Here is a 19,572-nt window from a genome sequence, read left to right on the forward strand (position 1 = left end):
TTATTCCTATGACCACGTAGTCTTTTAATTACTGTTGAGTTTTGTTTTGAATATATACAGATATATATCAGTGGCATATGGTTTTAGAATCTCTTGCATAATGTATATATGTGAGAAGTACAAGCAAAGCAAGACCAGGGTCACAAATTGATCCTGAATTCCAGAATTTAGAATCAAAGCACACTAAGTGCTTAAATAAATGCCAAGGCATTTTATTATAAGAAGTATTTAAAGATAAAAAGTATTTTACTTTTAAAGGGCATGTACCGGACACAAGGTCCAAGGGATGGGCTCCAAGATGCCCCTAGGCACAAGGCCTAGAAGTATCTTAGTAGTTTCGGGATTAGCTACCTCGATTCTTATTAAGAATGCGCGCTAAGTGGTACAATGCCGGGCCCAAGAGAAGTTGATTATTATTTTTAAGTATAAGAGTATAAGTTGGGGAACAAATGGAACAGTTTCTTTCATCTAAGTTGCAATTTTGGCAAGTTAAATCTATTGTTTCCTTTTAGAGATGCATGATTTAGTGTTAGTTGCTACTTTCATGTGGAATAGGCATTTCCTGCTTTCTTTTATGCACATGCATTTCTTATCGAGTTTTTGTGAGTAGATAGCACTTACTAAGCTTTTAGCTTATAGATACTACTTTCCTCCTACTGCAGATAAAGGAAAAGCTCAGGTATGAAAGAAAGGCGACAAGGTGGTGATGGTGAAGGTGTGTGATGGCTGAACTATGGAAGACTTGGGACATTGTTGAGACTCATTTAGATTCTTTTATCTGCTAGGAAAATAAAGGAGTGTACATGTTATTTTGTTACTGCTAGATTGGAGTTATTTTGCATTGTTAATGTTGGGTTCGTCGGGCCGCGAAAACCGCTTTTTCGCGTCGCGGAAACCCCGAGTCACCCAAAGCCATGGATCTCGTGCAAAGATTCGTAAACAAAACTTTTCGAAAAACCTTTTTCTTGTACGAGTTTGTAAAACTTTAGATCTACACTAAAGTTAAGATCATTACCCTTGTAGCGAAGCCCTTCGCGTTCCCGCTCGTCCAAGGTGCCGGATCTCTAGACCGTCAAGTGTACGGTCCTCTAGAAGTATCCACACGAACAATCCTTGATGGAGAAGACCAAACAAAGGTGTGCTAGCACCTTGTCTTGTTCGGCCAAGAGAGGAGGAGAGGGAGAAGAGAGAGCTCTAGAGGAAGAAGATGACTTAATCACACTTGAATGAAAAATGAATATTTTCATTCCCCACTAGAGTGGCCGGCCACATCTTGGAGGTGTAACTCCCCACATTAATTCCAATTAATGTGGAGACCATTAAGAGTTGTAACCCCCATGAGGTGGCACTCTAGGATGATGTGGATCAACACTATTCGTCCACATCTTTCCACCTCACTAAATGACATGGCAACAAGTGTAACCTCCTCATTTAATGTAGGCCGGTCACATTAAAGCTATGGAGGCTTGTAACTGTTGGATCGAGACGTGCTAGAGGGGGGGTGAATAGCGCTCGTGGCTATTTCGTTCGATTATCGGAAAACTATCGGAGTTAAAACGTGCAGCGGAATAAGCGGAAATAAAATAAAGAGACAACACAAAGAGATAGGTCGATTTTACTTCGTTCGGAGCCTAAGTCGACTCCTACTCGAAGGCCCGCGATCCTTGATCGCTTCCGGTGGGCAACAACTATAAGCTCGTTAAAAGATTACAATTATGAGTACAAATAAAAGCTATCAAAAATTATACCGACAACAAGAAATGCTAATTCTGAAGCTTCGGGTCGTCGGGCACTTGTAGTAGCACTTCGGAGCGTCTTTTGGAGCAGCGTGTTGATGAAAGATCACTTAGAATTCGTTGTACTTTGAAGCTGCACCTCAACCCTCCTTTTATATGCGGTTCCGGGCGCCTGGATCCCTTCCGGGCGCCTGGAGTGTGACGTGGCCAACCAACCAGGATGCTCCACGTGGCGAAGTCGCGCAGGGGATAGAATTTGGTCCCGGGCGCCCGGACAGCCTTTTTCCAGCAGGTTCCTCACCTGCAAACAAAGGTTAGTCCGAGCAAAATACCCTGCAAGACAGTGTTAGAATCTGATAAAACACAGTAAGTAATAATTGACAGTCTTCGGACTGTCCGAGTCTGACTTTGGATTTCCATCCGGAAACCCTAGGTCGACCCGACGCCTACTGTTCCCTCTGCGGGGAACGCGTCCTCACCTACTCCACTCAGGAGATTTACCTGTTGCCAGTCGATCCTCCAGATCGACTGGACTTTTGCTCAGCACTCGACGCTTCCGGACTTTCTGCTGGACATCCACTTCCCGGCCAGTCCAGTCTTTCACCTGGTTCGCGACACCAGGACTTTCCACCTAGGGTTACCACCCCCTAGGACTTTTGCCTGAAGCCATCGACCTGCCAAGACTTTCCGCATAGGGTTACCACCCCCTATGACCTAGGGTTACCACCCCCTAGGGTTTTCCCTTTGCCTAACCGCAGCTAGGACTTTTCTCCACCTAGGGTTACCACCCCCTAGGACCTAGGGTTACCACCCCCTAGGGTTTTCACCTGCCTAACCGCAGTTAGGACTTTCCTGAAACACTCATTCAACATATTTGATAACAGAGAATCTTAACTTTGAATCCCTTTGCCATTATCAAAACTTAGGTTCGATCGTCGGATGCTTCCTGCACCAACAATCTCCCCCTTTTTGATTATGGCAACAAAAATTCAAAGTTAAGAAAATAATGCCATTAAAAGATAAGCATGAAAATACAAGCATAATGATAGTTAAGTGCAGAGCTAAATTAAGTGCAGAGCTAAATTAAGTGCAGAGCTCCCCCTTAATATAAAGACTCCCCCTTAATAAAATCTCACTTTTTAAAATTTGAATTTCTTTCAATTTTCTTTAATTCTTTAATTCTTTGAATTCCTTAATTCTTTAATTCTTTGAATTTTCTTCTACTCTCTCCCTTTGCCATATATCAAAAATCAGTTGAAAGTAAGTTTTAAGATTTTAAGAAAACAATCTTTTTGAGAGAAGGTAGAAGAAGGCTAATATATGGATGATTTCGAGTGATGCCTTTAGCCACTTTTGAGACTTGGTTGTTTTTAGACAGACATACCTAACTAAAGTTAGAAAAACTTAGCTAGATTTTTTTTTTTTGATAAAGAGGGAGTGACTAAATGTTTAATTTAGGTTATTTATTTTAGTTGGTCTTTAATTCCAAGCATGAGGTTAAATAGATTTTAAGTTATCCAGATTGTTTTGTTTAGGTATCAGAGCCCTAAATTATGAGCATGCTCAAACTTCAAATCTCCATTTCCTTCAGGGCTAATTCCATATTCTTGTAAGTTTAGTAAATTTAGGGGAGCAAGATTTTCAAGTTAGTTTTTCAAGTATTTTTCAAAGGATTTTGAAATAAGTTTTTCAAGTATTTTTCAAAGGATTTTGAAACTAGTTTTTCAAGTATTTTTCAAAGGATTTTGAAATAAGTTTTTCAAGTATTTTTCAAAGGATTTTGAAACTAGTTTTTCAAGTATTTTTCAAAGGATTTTGAAATAAGTTTTTCAAGTTTTCTTTTCAAAGGATTTTGAAACTAGTTTTTCAAAGGATTTTGAAATAAGTTTTTCAAGTATTTTTCAAAGGATTTTGAAATAATTTTTTCAAGTATTTTTCAAAGGATTTTGAAATAAGTTTTTCAAGTATTTTTCAAAGGATTTTGAAACTAGTTTTTCAAGTATTTTTCAAAGGATTTTGAAATAAGTTTTTAAAAAGATTTTTCAAATAATTTTGAAATGAAGTTTAAAAAGATTTTAAAATAATTTTGAAATGAAGTTTAAAAAGATTTTTCAAATAATTTTGAAATTAAGTTTGAAAAGATTTTTCAAATAATTTTGAAATGAAGTTTAAAAAGATTTTAAAATAATTTTGAAATGAAGTTTAAAAAGATTTTTCAAATAATTTTGAAATTAAGTTTAAAAAGATTTTTCAAATAATTTTGAAATGAAGTTTCAAAAGATTTTAAAATGATTTTGAAAGATTTTTAAAATGATTTTGAAAGATTTTTAAAATGATTTTGAAAGACTTTTCAAAGATTTTTGAAATTAAGGTTAAAAAGATTTTTAAAATGATTTTGAAAGATTTTTCAAAGATTTTTGAAATGAAGGTTTAAAAGATTTTTCAAATAATTTTGAAATGAAGGTTTAAAAAGTTTTTTCAAATGATTTTTAAAGATTTTTCAAATAATTTTTAAAGATTTTTCAAATGATTTTGAAAGATTTTTCAAAGATTTTTGAAATTAAGGTTTTAAAAGATTTTTCAAATAATTTTGAAATGAAGTTTAAAAAGATTTTACAAATAATTTTGAAATGAAGTTTAAAAAGATTTTAAAATGATTTTTAAAAGATTTTTCAAATGATTTTTAAAGATTTTTAAAATGATTTTGAAAGATTTTTCAAAGATTTTTGAAATCAAGGTTTTAAAAGATTTTTCAAATAATTTTGAAATGAAGTTTAAAAAGATTTTACAAATAATTTTGAAATGAAGTTTAAAAAGATTTTAAAATGATTTTGAAAGATTTTTCAAAGGATTGAATTTAAAATAATTTTGAAAAATAATTTTAAAGTTAATTAAATTTGAAAAATAATTTTAGACAATTTTGAATGATTTAGAAACTGAGTTTTAAAATAATTTAGATTTGAAAATAATTCAAGTTAAAATAATTTAATTGTTAATTAACTTGATTTAAGTTAAGTCAATTTTAATAATTTAATTTCCTAGTCATCTCACTCGATCTAAAATTGTCAATCAGGGAACCCTATAATTGTTGTGAGATGAATTGAGGTTCACTTTAAGGGTTTGGTTTAACTTTGTGTTAGATTCAGGTTTAGCTTTGGGTTCAACAAGTAAGCATTCTTTGGATAAACTTCTGGGCTATGGTGAGTCACAAGGTACTCATTAAAGTAACCATGCCTTCGAGGTTTCCCAAATAGTCCTACCCATTGAGCTTAATACTAAACCTTGGTCTAACTAGTTAGGATTCATTTAAGGGTAGCTTCGGTCAGTTCCACTTGGCCAAATGCACCAGGTCGAAGCCATATCTTCCTAGACATGCGATGCCCAAGCTTCCCTAACGTACTATCATCCAAAAACTTCACCAGTACTGTGGGTCAAGTTAAACCTAGCCCGTTTTGATCTAACCTTAATTACCCTGCCGGGTAATCTACTCTTGTTTTACCCATTTCGGGTAGATTAAGTTCAGTTACCCTGTCGGGTAGTTCAGTTGGGGGTGCCGGCGAGTCTGGATCCTCCATCTATTTTTATTTAATATAAGTTGAAATTTACTTTTAATTTTAAATTTTTAATTGAATTTTGAATATTGAATTTAATTTTGAATTTCTAATTGAATTTTTAATATTGAATTTAATTTTGAATCTAATTGAATTTTTAATATTGAATTTAACTTCAAATTTAATTTGAATATTAATTTGAATTATGTTCTTAATATTGTTTTTCTATTAGCTCCCCCTGGATCATAGCCTCGATATGGTCTATCAAGGTAATAGATTTGATCCTTGGGGACCCAATAGTGACCAGTTCCAACTTGATTAACCAAATTGGATTTTGGCACCCATGCTTGGACAATTTTTCTATTATTTCTATTAACTAGCGATAAATATGATTTGTATTTTATTTTAGTTTTAAATCCAAGTCCAGTTTTGTTGTAAACGGCTCGCTGTTTTCCAAGAATCAGATCCAGATTCTTAGAGCCCAAGGTGAACCGCTCCAACATGTCCTTGAGTTCTTTAATTTGAGCTTTCAAATTGGAATTTTCTTCCTCAAGTTGTTGGACTTGAGTTGAACTTCCAATTTGAACTGACTCAGTTAAAGAGCTCGAGTCAGTCGCTTCCTTAAGGGTTGTTACTGTTGGAGGATCGGTGGCCGGCTTGAAGGGGGGGTTGGATAGACGGCACCCCCAAATCGTTAGCTTCCTATGTATTCGTTAGCACAGTGGAATACAAAGAATACAAATACGAATATGAAAGCTAAATACTAAATACAAGAATGGAAATGCAAACCGCTAACACGATTGTTTACGTGGTTCGGAGATAACTTGCTCCTACTCCACGGCTGTCCGTAAGGTGGACGATCCCTCAATCCGTCGGTGGATTAGTCTCCGGAAACTCCGGCTAGCACAATCCTCCTTGTCGGTGGAGAAACCTCGCCACAACTCGATCAAGAACACTTGGATTGCTAGAGCACTAGATGACTACTAATTAGGCTTTAACCAAGTCTAATTTCATCACCTTGGCCGGCCATACCAAGCTCCTTCTTATAGAGCTTGGAACAAATCAGAACCTGATTTGCCCGTTACCAGTCGACTGGCCCTTGCACTAGTCGACTGATGCCAGCCCAACGACTATCTCAACGGCTCTCTGCTACAGTGCATCAGTCGACTGGTCCATACACCAGTCGACTGCTGCAGTGCGCTACAGTAACTGCTACAGTGCGCTACATTAAAACCCTAAAACTAGGATTTTACTTCGAGTACAATCTCTCATGCACTCGTACCCTCACGACTCATTTGACTCTTCTTTGCAGCCTTGACCTCTTGCCTTCAAGCCTACTTCCTTTGGCTCTCGTCCCTCGGATGCATCCAAGCCCGCGGCTCGTCCCCAATGCCATCCTTCGCGTATGCCTCGAAGTCGCTTCCCTCGGCCCTTGTCCTCGCTGCCTTGTCCATGGTCCCTCGGATGCTCCATCCTTCACCGGACCCGAAGCCGTCAACCTGAGTCATATGTGTCACCTGCAGTCCTGCATAACTCAAGTACACATATCAAATAACAAGGGTAAACCTAACTTAAACCCTTTGCCCAAACACCAAAACACATGGTCCCGCAGACCATTGGGATTGCTCCAACAATCTCCCCCTTTTTGGTGTTTGGCAATACGTTTAAGTTAGGGAAAACAAATAGCAAATAAACATGCTAATACAATGGACTTACGATGCCAAGGCTACACACTTGGACTTACTCCGCCGAATGGACTTACGATGCCAAGGCTACACACTTGGCAACCGCCGAATGGACTTACGTTGCCAAGGCTACACACTTGACAACCGCCGAAACAATGCACCAAGAATTGGAACCTATCACAAGGCTCCCCCTACACCTACGCTCCCCATTGAGCTAGGATTTTATCACAGGGCTTTTTAAGAACCTATCCCAAGGCTCCCCCTACGCAAAGTCACTAAAGGTTTTCCCAACTAAACCTTAATTCTCCCCCTTTGCCTAACATCCAAAAAGTTCTCCAACAATATCCCAATTGTTGAAAATTTCTCATCCAAACTGACCCTAAACTCATGTATCTATCCCCCATGGATCCCATACATCTAAGTGAGTTGACATGGTCAAGAACAGTGCTAAAAAACACTTTCAAGCTGGTATCAGTCGATTGCCCCAAGTGCCAGTCGACTGCCCCCTTCGACAGAACCTTACAGAAGCATTCTGTGGTCGAAATCTACTGTTACCAGTCGACTGGTATCGGCACCAGTCGACTGCCCTCGTCAAAATGAGCTTACAGAACCATTCTGTGCTCAAAAACACTGTTACCAGTCGACTGGTATCTGTACCAGTCGACTGGTACCTTATTTCTGAAAAAATCAGCCTTTTCAGGTCACCTTCAGAAATGCACCAGAAATTCCCTAGACCTCCAAAAATTCCCAAATTTTGTGGAGAGGTCTATTGTACCCTTGTCTACTTGAGAAAAATACATTACAAAATGTATCTATCACCAATCCCAAGATTGACACAAAATCCAAAACTAGCTAAATGGTTCAATTGAGCCTTGACCTAAAGTCCTAGTTTTGACTTCCTCTTGATGTATTTGCCCATGCCAACCCACAATGCATCCCTAGCATTGGTTTGTATGACATCTATACATCCAAAACCAATTATCATGCAATATGACTCCAATTGTCATATTTCTTGCATGAAACACAAACAATGTGTGCCAATTCCCTAGGTTTGAGACTCAAGTCCGTCTCTAAACCACTTGGCACACTCCATGGCTCCTCTAGACCCCCAAGTAGAACCCACCTGAGATCCATTGGCCATGGGTCCCAAATTGACTCTTGGAGCTCCCCCTAGAGCTCTTTACCTTAGTCACCTCCCTAGGTGACTCATCTATTGTGACCAAACTACAATTATGTCCCTTAGAAGATTTCCTTATCTTCTTGACCTTGGACATATCATCCTTGCCATAATCATATGCAACCCTAGCATATTTCTTTTTATTTGCCTTGGATGACTCTCCCTTGCCCTTATCATGTGCCACCTTAGCACATGGTCTCCTTTTGACCTTGGAGACACTAGATCGGTATCCCAAACCCGATCTATCATTGTTGGGTTTTTGACTCCCCAACACCATACTTAATCCCTTAGATCCAATAGTGAATCTCTTAAGGAATTTCTCTAAACCATCAAGCTTTGCCTTCAAAGCTTGATTCTCCCTTTCTAGGTTCCTAACCCTAGAGTCAACATGTCCACCTTGGACATTCCTAGACCTACCCTTCCTAGGCATGTGTCTCCCCTTCTTGGGATTAATGCCTTGGTTCTCCATTACCTTCTTCTCCTTAGGTAATGAGAATTTAACGTGTCTAGGTCTATCATGTATAGGTCTCCTAGGGTTATGATCTACATTTACCCTATTTCTATCATGATATTTAAAACCAAAATTTTGCATGGGCATATAATGATTAACATTATTTTTCCTAGCATGCATGGAGGAGTTTAAATTTGACTTCAAATTTAAATTAGGGTTTACCTTACCCTTTACCTTTGGAGCTCCCCCTTGACATGAGCCTCCATTCTTCCTCCACTTCTTCTCCCACATCTTCAAATGCGCCAACTTCTTGAGCTCTTTCTTCTTTGGGCATTTGGTGTGGTAGTGCCCTATTTCACCACAAGTGAAGCATCTAATGTGCTTCTTCTCCTTCTTCTTCTTGGCATCATCATTTCTACAACCCACATTAGTATTCAAATCAACTTGAATGGGTTTAGAATTTACCTCTTTCTTACCCATAGGACATCTACTCTTGTAGTGTCCTTTCTCATGGCAACCGAAGCAAATGATATGGTCCTTTGACTTGACTTCGGTGGAGGTGCTTGCTAGGTTGATTTCCAAGACTTCTTCTTCTTCGCTTGTCTTGGATTGTTCTTCAATCATTGAGGATGTCTCCTCATCCACACTAGTGGATGACATTTCTTCATCCTTCTCCTCAAATGTGACCAAATTCACTTCCTCTTCTTCTTTTGATGTTGAATTGGTCTCCACATCCGATTGATCCTTCTCTATTTGAGCTTCTTCATCCGTTTCTTCGGATTTTTCTTTTTCTTCTTCTTCTTGTGTAGGCATGAGTTCTTCCCATTGAACCTTCTTTATTTTGCTCCACAGCTCGTGAGCATTCTTATACTCACCTACACCATTTATCACATTAGACGGCAATATATCTATTAAGATTGATATTACCTTTGAGTTTGCCTCCGATCGTGAGGTTTGCTCTTCCGTCCAATGTTGTGGTCGGAGCTTCTTTCCTTTCTTGTCCTTTGGGACTTTGAATGGCTCTTTGACCACCATCATTATGTCCCAATCCGTGTTGAAGAAGGTTTCCATCTTCATCATCCAAAATGTGATCTCCCCAAGGTTTCCTCCTTCAAACTTTGGAGGGACAATCAACCCGGCCATCTTCTTATATGTGTTGCTCTTCTCGGCGGTTAGTCCAGTGAAGTGCGTCCTCACTCTGATACCACTTGTTGGAGGATCGGTGGCCGGCTTGAAGGGGGGGTTGGATAGACGGCACCCCCAAATCGTTAGCTTCCTATGTATTCGTTAGCACAGCGGAATACAAAGAATACAAATACGAATATGAAAGCTAAATACTAAATACAAGAATGGAAATGCAAACCGCTAACACGATTGTTTACGTGGTTCGGAGATAACTTGCTCCTACTCCACGGCTGTCCGTAAGGTGGACGATCCCTCAATCCGTCGGTGGATTAGTCTCCGGAAACTCCGGCTAGCACAATCCTCCTTGTCGGTGGAGAAACCTCGCCACAACTCGATCAAGAACACTTGGGTTGCTAAAGCACTAGATGACTACTAATTAGGCTTTAACCAAGTCTAATTTCGTCACCTTGGCCGGCCATACCAAGCTCCTTCTTATAGAGCTTGGAACAAATCAGAACCTGATTTGCCCGTTACCAGTCGACTGGCCCTTGCACCAGTCGACTGATGCCAGCCCAACGGCTATCTCAACGGCTCTCTGCTACAGTGCATCAGTCGACTGGTCTATACACCAGTTGACTGCTACAGTACGCTACAGTAACTACTACAGTGCGCTACAGTAACTGCTACAGTGCGCTACATTAAAACCCTAAAACTAGGATTTTACTTCGAGTACAATCTCTCATGCACTCGTACCCTCACGACTCATTTGACTCTTCTTTGTAGCCTTGACCTCTTGCCTTCAAGCCTACTTCCTTTGGCTCTCGTCCCTCGGATGCATCCAAGCCCGCGGCTCGTCCCCAATGCCATCCTTCGCGTATGCCTCGAAGTCGCTTCCCTCGGCCCTTGTCCTCGCTGCCTTGTCCATGGTCCCTCGGATGCTCCATCCTTCACCGGACCCGAAGCCGTCAACCTGAGTCATATGTGTCACCTACAGTCCTGCACAACTCAAGTACACATATCAAATAACAAGGGTAAACCTAACTTAAACCCTTTGCCCAAACACCAAAACACATGGTCCCGCAGACCATTGGGATTGCTCCAACAGTTACCTCCTTTTGGAGCGACTTAACCCAGACGTTGGATTTAGCCAACTTTTTTATTAAGTAAGGTAATAAATCATGCAAGTTATCTAATTGAAATTCTGCGAGTAGTGAACTTACAGTGGATTTTGGTCCTTCGGAAACGAATGCGGATTCGTGGCTTCGATCAGACTCAGTCTCGGATTCGCTCTCGGTTTTTGACTCATACTCGGACTCAGTTTCCACCACGGTTGCTAGTACTGGTAGAGCGAGGAAGCTCGTCGGTTCTTCTTCGTCGGACCCGGATTCATCTTGCCACCTCACTAAATGACATGGCAACAAGTGTAACCTCCTCATTTAATGTGGGCCGGTCACATTAAATGCTATGGAGGCTTGTAACCTCCATGAGGTGGCACACATTGGTGATGTGGAGTAATCCTATTGGTCCACATCTTGCCAACTCACTAGTGATGTGGCAAAAAGTCAAGTCAAACATGACTTTTTCTCTTCCTCTCAAATCAAGTCAAACTTGATCAAATCTTCTCATGGTTGATCTAATCCAACCATATAATTCAAGCCAACTTAATATAATGAATCTAATTCATTAAATTAAGTTGATTTAATGAGTCATAATCTAAATTAGACTCATTGAATACATGAATCAACTTGAGTCCAACTCAATTAGCCCAATTTGGATTACTCTTAATCCAATATGATTCATCAAATGAATCTAATCCTCTTGGTTCATCATATGAACCAAATCTCCATCTAATTGTCCTTAGTGTGTGACCCTATAGGTTCTTGTAACGTTGGCAATGCCCTAAACCCATTTAGGAGCATAAGTAATGAGCGGTACCTAGCAACACATCATTACTACCCAAGTTACAAGAATGTCGAGATCCGACATCACCTTGTGACTACCAATTGTGACTCCTCACAAAATATATGACATTGTCCTTCTATCCTAGACATCTAGATTGATCAATGTGAGGCATAGACCGTGTCATCCTCTAATCAATCTAAATCTTGAACTCCAAGTAGACTCACTCGATCAAATGAGCTCAACATCTAATGTTGACTCATTTGGGCATGGCCATGCACTTAGTGGTCTCACTCTATCAAGAATAGCGATGTCGCTCCCGTCATATGGGAGGGATAGATCCCATCTACATCACTCACATCCCTCTGCATAATTCGTTACATACCCAGTAATCGTCTTTATAGTCCACCCAGTTACGGGTGACGTTTGACGAAACCAAAGTACATAACTCCTTATGTAGGGATCCATGGTGACTTCAGGTCCAAGGACTAATAGTCATACTAATAGCCACATGAGAAAGTATATGACACTCATATAATGATCCATGATACTTTCTCATGGCGGGTCATTCAGTATACATTCTCCAATGTATATCCATGTGTCAGCTTGATATCTCTATATCCATGACTTGTGAGATCAAGTCATCGAACTGACCTACATGCTAGTCTTATTGCATTAACATTGTCCCTGAATGTTAATACTCGACTAGGAATGATTTAGAGTAGTGTTCCCTATATCATCTCACTATCGATTCAACTAATCGATTGATATAGGTATGAACCTTCTACTCAAGGACGCTATTATACTTAGTCTATTTGGCACTAATACAAATAAGTATAATAACCAAACAAATGTCTTTATTAATATACAAGAATATGATATACATGAGTCCATACAATCATCAAAAATGATTGGCTCTAGGGCTCTTACTAACAATTAAGGGTTAATTTAGATTGGTATTCTAAAAGTGTTGGAGCAGTTGGTTAGAGGTTGCTAGAGATTAGTTTTCCTTACACTACTAGTTTTGTTTTCTTCTTATCATTTAGCTGGATTAACTGTTACTGCTAAAACTGTTTCGGTTTGGAAGTACTGTGGCTGTTTTCCTTTGATATAACTGAAAGTTTAATTAGATTCTTTATTCAAAATATTAGAAAAAAATAGAGATTTGTTATAAGTTTGGTTGCATTGCTTGGTTCTGAAAATGCCTCTTAGTACTGCCGAAATGTTTACCTGTCTTTGTGATTTATGTTGCTTGCTGGAACTCTTGGAATTCGACTGGAGTTGTATTGTTTTTTTTTCCTTCTTCTCTGGGCTGCTGGGAAAAGGGGACTTGGGTTGCTGTAGTGGAGGATATAAACATGCAAGAGCGGATACTTTATGTTGCCTGCTTAGTGTTAGATTGCATGCTCAATTTCAATTCTAATATGCTGTAGGTAGCTGAATTTATTTTGTTACTACGAAATTGCAGTGAGATGTTTTAATTGGTGGCAGAAGAATTACTACTTTCTTGCATGTATGCTAGCTGTTGTCAAGTAGAGGCATTAATCTTCTATAATTTTTCTTGATAGCAATTGCCATGCATGCTTGCTATAAAGTGTAGTAAGAACTAAAATAAATGATGGAGTTTTATGCTCAGATTATTTTTTCATAGATTTTAAATATTTCTGATATTAGAGTAAGTAACATCAGTTAAGTAGAGTTTAAGTAAGTAATAGTCACCCTCAGAGTAGAGTTATAAGAAGGGTGGTTGTTACAGCATAGGCCACTTGCCTAAGACTTAAGATGCTTATTTCAGTGCATCGACATAAGTCTGGGCGTTAAAAATAAAATATATATTAATCAAGTTAAGATTGATCTTAATTGACTAACCAAGTGAAAGTTGCTATCTTTTGATAAGTCAGTCAGTAACTAACTGGTTAGACATTTGATTTAATGTCAGGTCCAGGGGGAGGAATCAATTAAATTTTTTTTCGGTTTTTTCAAAACATTTTTATTAAAAATTTCTTAAACCTATTTTTGAAACCTAAGTTATTGAATTTCAAAATTAGATTTAACATAGTTTTGAAAATTGAATTTAAAATCTAGTTCTGGGAATTTGACTTTACTTAATTTTTGTAAACTAAGCGTAAGTTTATAAACTAAGTCTTTTTAATTTTTAATCTTTTACAAACTTAGTGTTGAAAATTAAACTTCAATAAATCTTGAAATATATGTTAAAACTTAGTTTTGAAATTTTGCTTATGTTTGAAAAGAATTGAAACTTGTTTTAATTTTTTTTTTTTAAATTTAGAACTTATTCTTAAACCTTAACCTTAGAAGCTATACTTAAAAAATTAGCTATTTTTCACAAAACTTAGCCTTTAAATCTGGATTTTTTTTTAAAACTAGCTTTAAAATAAATCAAGTCTTTTATGTACTTAAGTCTTGAAAGTTGAATCCTTTACCAACTCAGTTTTAGAAAATCAATTTTACCTAGTTTTGAAAAATAGATCTTTTAAACTTGTCTCAAAACTTAGCTCTTTTACAAAAGATAAATTACTAAGTTTAACTCCCCCAGATTAACTTGACCTAATTCCTTCCTTTGTCTGAAGTCTATATTTTTATTACTTTCAACATGCTTATTTTTGATGAATGCCAAAGGGGGAGGGTTAGGTGGGTTAAGTTAGCCAAACCAATTGAAAATACAAACTAACTTAAAAAACCTCCACATAATGATGTTATCTGTTTTTTTCTTGCAAATGTCTTCACTAACTTAACCAGGTTGTCATTCCATCAAAAAGGGGGAGATTGTTGGTGTGGTTAGCACTAACGATTTAACCCAGGTTTTGATGAATGACAAATAGGTTAAGTTAGGTTTATTGTTGATCTAACATTCTGATCGAGTGTGAAGGATAAGTCCAGACAGGTCAACGGGCTGACCGGATGTCTGGCAAGAAGTCCAGCTAGGTCGACGGGTTGACCGGATAGCTGGCGAGAAGTCCAGACGGGTCGAAGGGCTGACCGGACGTCTGGCAGGTAAGTAAGGTAAGTCACTGGAGGGGAGTGATTGCGAGGACGCGTTCCCGGAAAGGGAACATTAGGCGTCGATCCGGCTTAGATCCATTTCGGATATCTAAGTCGAGATCGTGACTAGATTCCGGTCTCGGAAAGACGGAATCTAAGTCATACTTTTTCTGTTAATTCATTGTGCTAACAATCTGTGTTGTAGGGTATATTTTGCCTCGGACTAACCTTGTTTTGCAGGAGAAGGAATCTCTGGAAAAAGGTGGTCCGGGCGCCCGGAGGCAAGTTTTATCCTCTGCGTCGCCTCGCCACGTGGAGCATCCTGACTGTAACGCCCAAAATTCTCAAAACTGTTTTAGAAATATTCTATGATTTTTCTGGAATTTTAGGATATTTTTACAGAATTTTTAGAGTAGCGGAAGTAACAAAAACAAATAGAAAACGAAAACGGCCTAAGCGGGAATGGAACCCGAGACCTATGGTTTACGGATAATTCTAGTAACTAGTTGAACCCAGTAGGGCCATGCTGAAAGGAAAGGGAGGCAATTAAATTTATATTAGAGTTGGGCCGAATTACCCACTTAATATAAATTGGGAATTAATAAGTGAAGAGTTATTTTGAAACGTGACTTTTCCTCCTTCTCACCCTAGCCACGCCGTTCCCTTTCCCTCTCCTTCTCTCGGCGCCAACCACAAGAACAAACTTAGGGTTCCTCTCCTAGGGCTTCAAGGACACCTTCCGGCGACGACTCCGACACGAGGACGTTTCTCTCCGCGAAAGGAACGCGTAGACGCGAGGAGATCGTCGAAGAGATCTCTCCTCCGGAAAACCTAGCGATTAGAATCGTAAGAAATTATGAACAGGAAGTAAGAAACCCCTCACCTGCAGTATAAGTAGCTTCCGTATGATTTTTAGGCATTAGTTTAATTATATGCGGTTTTAGGCACACAGGGTGTGCATTAGTGCACACTGAGTGCTCGATTAAATGTTTAGCTCAGGTAAATGTCATCTTAGGCATTTTAATAGCCTAGATAAATGCCATAAAAGCATTTTACAGCTCATATGGTCTTGCTACAGCTTTTATAGGACTAGATGTCCAATGGGTGGGCTCCCACAGTCGCCTCTAGGTTCAGACAACCTAGTTCTAGGTTTAGATAACCTAGTAAAAGCAAGACAAGAAATATTAGCTATGTTCAGTATTTTACTTTTCAGTGGCACTGTACAGGATTAGATATCCATTGGGTTGGGCACCCATAGTCGTCCCTAGGTTCAGCTAACCTAGTAACCCTACTAAATTCGGGACTTGTAAACCCGGGTCTAGTTAGGGATGCGCGCACAGCAAAGTACAGTTGCCGGGCCCAAACAGCAGCTTCATTATTATTTTAATCTACTTATGAATATAGTTTTCAAACATCATAAATTACTCATGTGAGTTCAATCAGCTTTATCGTCAGATTAGTATTAGCTTAGCTTAGTTTTATATCAGTTTAGTTTTCTGTTGAAACAACATGATAATTCATGATTAGTTCTATTGCTATGATTAGTTTTATTTCTATGTGTTGTATGCCATGTCATGTTTAGCATATTCAGTATGTTCTTTTCAAATAGCATGTTTTCAAAGCATGATTTGCATCGATTGCATGTTTTAGTGAGGTAGATGGTTTCTTACTAAGCGAAAGCTTATAGATACTTCTTTTCCTTATACTGCAGATAAAGGTAAAGGAAAGGTGGACTAGCGGAGGCTGGGGGTCAATGCAATGATGAAGATGTGTGTGGAAGGAACCTGGAGTAGAGATCTTGGAGAAACTAGCAAACTGAAACTTTAGTTTTATATAACGTTATTTCCGCATTTTTAGTTATTTTGATGCATGAATCATGAAAGACCTATTTAGATTGTTAGTAATCATGCTTAGAATGTCAGTTAAATGTTGTTAGTATGTTTATAGCCATGTTAGAACTCATGTGTATGAAGTTGGCATGAAACAGTGCTGAAATCAGAGTTCTGGTATGAAATCAGAAACCCCGATCGATCGGTCGATCGATTGGAGGCTTCTCAATCGATCAGCCGATCGATTGGAGAGTTCGTACCGCGAACAGTAGGTTTTTGGATCGATCAGCCGATCGGTCCAGCAAATTCTATCGCGAACAGTAGGCTCTGGGATCGATCACAGGATCGATTGGTCAGTCTGGATCGATCAGCCGATCGATCCAGAATATTGGCCCGAGCACAGTAGCGTGCTGGATCGATCACTGGATCGATCCAACCTGACTTCCGCATACAGTAGCCACCTGGATCGATCAATGGATCGATCCGGCCATTCCAATCGATCCGTGGATCGATTGGGAGGCCTGATATCAGTAAGAAACTCTTAGTTAAGTTCCTTGACCATTGGGGGATGTAATGTATGTCATGAATAGTTTAGATTACACCCCTTAGCACATGTAGAACCAAGAAATGATAATAGTTTAGCAAAATTTTAATTAGTACAGCTTCCGCACTTAGATTTAATGATGGTCATGGAATAGTTAGCACAACATAATGTAACGATCGGCATCACAGCCTAGTCAGTAGAAGGTGGGTCGTTACAGAGTGGTATCAGAGCAGTTCCATACTTCCTACACACACATCAGCATTGAACATGCAGCTTCCAAGTAAGAACATCTCTCACTTTCTTTATGTTTCTTGTTTCATGTTTAGATATGACTAAAGCATGCTTGTTCATGATAGTAGTTGACATGATAACAATAGTTACTCCCTTATGATTGTGTTAGTCATGTATGTCCTCCATGTCTCTAGGGATGGCACAAGGACGCCCAGTTAGAAGGGCACCAGCTACTGAGCCCCAGCATGAGGCAGGCAGTTCAGTGCCTCCCCCAGACCTGACAGCATTAGTGGCTCAGTTACAGCAGCAGTTAGCTGAACAGCAACAGGAGATAGCCACCTTAAAGGCTAATCAGCAAAATACTCCCACAGTCACCCCGGAACCAAACGTGGCAACGCCAGTAGTCTTAGAGGTTCCACCAGTCCAGCCTACAGCACCAGTAGCCCCAGTAGTAGTAGAGGCAAAGAGAGAAGCCTATCTGATCCAGTGGCAGAGAGTAAAGCCTGAGAACTTCTCAGGTACTAGTGAACCATGGGATGCCCAAGCCTGGTTCAAAACACTGGAGAGTACGATGGAGCTTCTGGACTGGCCAGAACATGAGAAGGTGAAGTGCGCCTCCTTCTGTCTGACAGGAGATGCACGCATGTGGTGGGAGAGAATTAGAGCGAAGTGCCCAGTAAACCAGATGACATGGGCAGACTTCGAGAAGGAGTTCTTTGAGGAATTCTTTCACATACGGGTCACCAACCGCCACTACGACGAGTTCACCGAGTTTCGTCAGGCAACCTATCAGTTGAGGAAGCCGTGAAGAAATTCAATAGATTGGCTCGTCTATGCCCTGAACTAGTCAGCACAGAGAAAGAAAGAGTCCGGTTGATGCTCAAGATGCTGAGGCCGGAAATAGCAATGAACGTGGCTGGCGGCGTTCACAGGCCGCAAACCACCGAAGAACTAGTCAGCAGTGCTCTGACCACCGAGCACTACCAAAACAGTATCAAACAGCAGAAGCAAGTCCTCTCAGAGCCAAAAGGGCAAGGAGGCTCAGGCGCTCAGAAACAACAGGGCCACAGCTCCAACTGGAAAGGGAACTCCAGCAATAAGCGTAAACCAGGGAGTTACCCAAAAGGAGGGCCAGCTAGCAAACAGCCAAGTTATCCAAAGTGTGCTACTTGTGGGAAATTCCACCCTGGAGTTTGTCGTAAAGGCACACGAGGATGCTTTGAGTGTGGATAGGAAGGGCATATGGCTAAGCAGTGCCCGAACAAGACTAGTCTTCCTCCACCACAGCCGATTCAGTATGGAGGCCAACTGGCTCAGTTACATCAGATGCAGGCCGCTCTAGATGGTCCACACATTAGCCAGGGCAGACTAGAAGCCCCTCCAGCTATGACGAATGTAAGGATCTACTCCTTAACCAGAGAAGACGTAGCAAATGCCTCGACAATTGTTGTAGGTCAGATTAGTATTTTACAGCAAAGTACAACTGTATTATTCGATACTGGGGCAACCCATTCTTATATATCCAGGGTATTTGCTGAGAAGTTAGCAAGACCTCTAGAGGTACTCAGTAGACAGTTTCTGATGACCTTACCTTCAGGAGAAATTATGGCATCCACGCACTGGCTCAGAGCAGTACCAGTCATTATAGCAAACATAGAGCTCTTTTGTGATCTGATAGTACTAAATATGACTGACTACGATGTCATCCTTGGAACGGACTTCTTGATCAGATACGGTGCTTCCATCGAGTGTCGTAAGCAGAAAGTCGTATTCCAACCTGAAGCAGAAGCACAGTTCGAGTTCATCGGAGAACCCAAGAGAAAGGCCAAGAAGTTTCTCTCAGCTATGAAAGCACAGAGATTAATGGATTCAGGATGTACGGGATTTTTAGCATATGTGGTCAGTACCGGTCAGGACAAGGACCGACATCTAGCAGAGGTCTGAGTCGTACGTGACTACCCAGCAGTCTTCCCTGAAGAGTTACCAGGCCTAGCACCAGATAGGGAGATCGAATTTGAGATAGAACTCATTCCCGGTACAAATCCTATCTCCAAGGCACCTTACCGCATGGCTCCAGCAAAACTGAAAGAACTTCAGGAGCAACTACAGGAGCTGCTTGACAAAGGCTTCATACGCCCTAGTCACTCACCATGGGGAGCGCCTGTATTGTTCGTGAAGAAAAAGGACGGGAGCATGCGCCTGTGTATAGATTACCGGGCATTAAACCAAGTCACGATCAAGAACAGATATCCTCTTCCCAGAATAGATGACCTGTTCGATCAGCTAAAGGGAGCAGCAGTGTTCTCTAAGATAGACCTCAGATCAGGTTATCATCAGGTAA

The 19,572-nt window shown here is 40.0% G+C and overlaps 1 long non-coding RNA gene across 1 annotated transcript; it reads left to right on the top strand.

Moving 5' to 3' along the window:
* The first annotated feature begins 661 nt into the window (after positions 1-661).
* On the top strand, positions 662-12,612 carry LOC121968575. The gene is made up of 2 exons (XR_006108222.1): positions 662-849; positions 12,566-12,612. It is a non-coding gene; the product is annotated as an uncharacterized LOC121968575 (long non-coding RNA).
* The last annotated feature ends 6,960 nt before the right edge of the window (positions 12,613-19,572 follow it).

This window comes from Zingiber officinale, chromosome 3B (genome assembly GCF_018446385.1).
Source record: "Zingiber officinale cultivar Zhangliang chromosome 3B, Zo_v1.1, whole genome shotgun sequence".
Taxonomy (NCBI): Eukaryota; Viridiplantae; Streptophyta; class Magnoliopsida; order Zingiberales; family Zingiberaceae; genus Zingiber; species Zingiber officinale.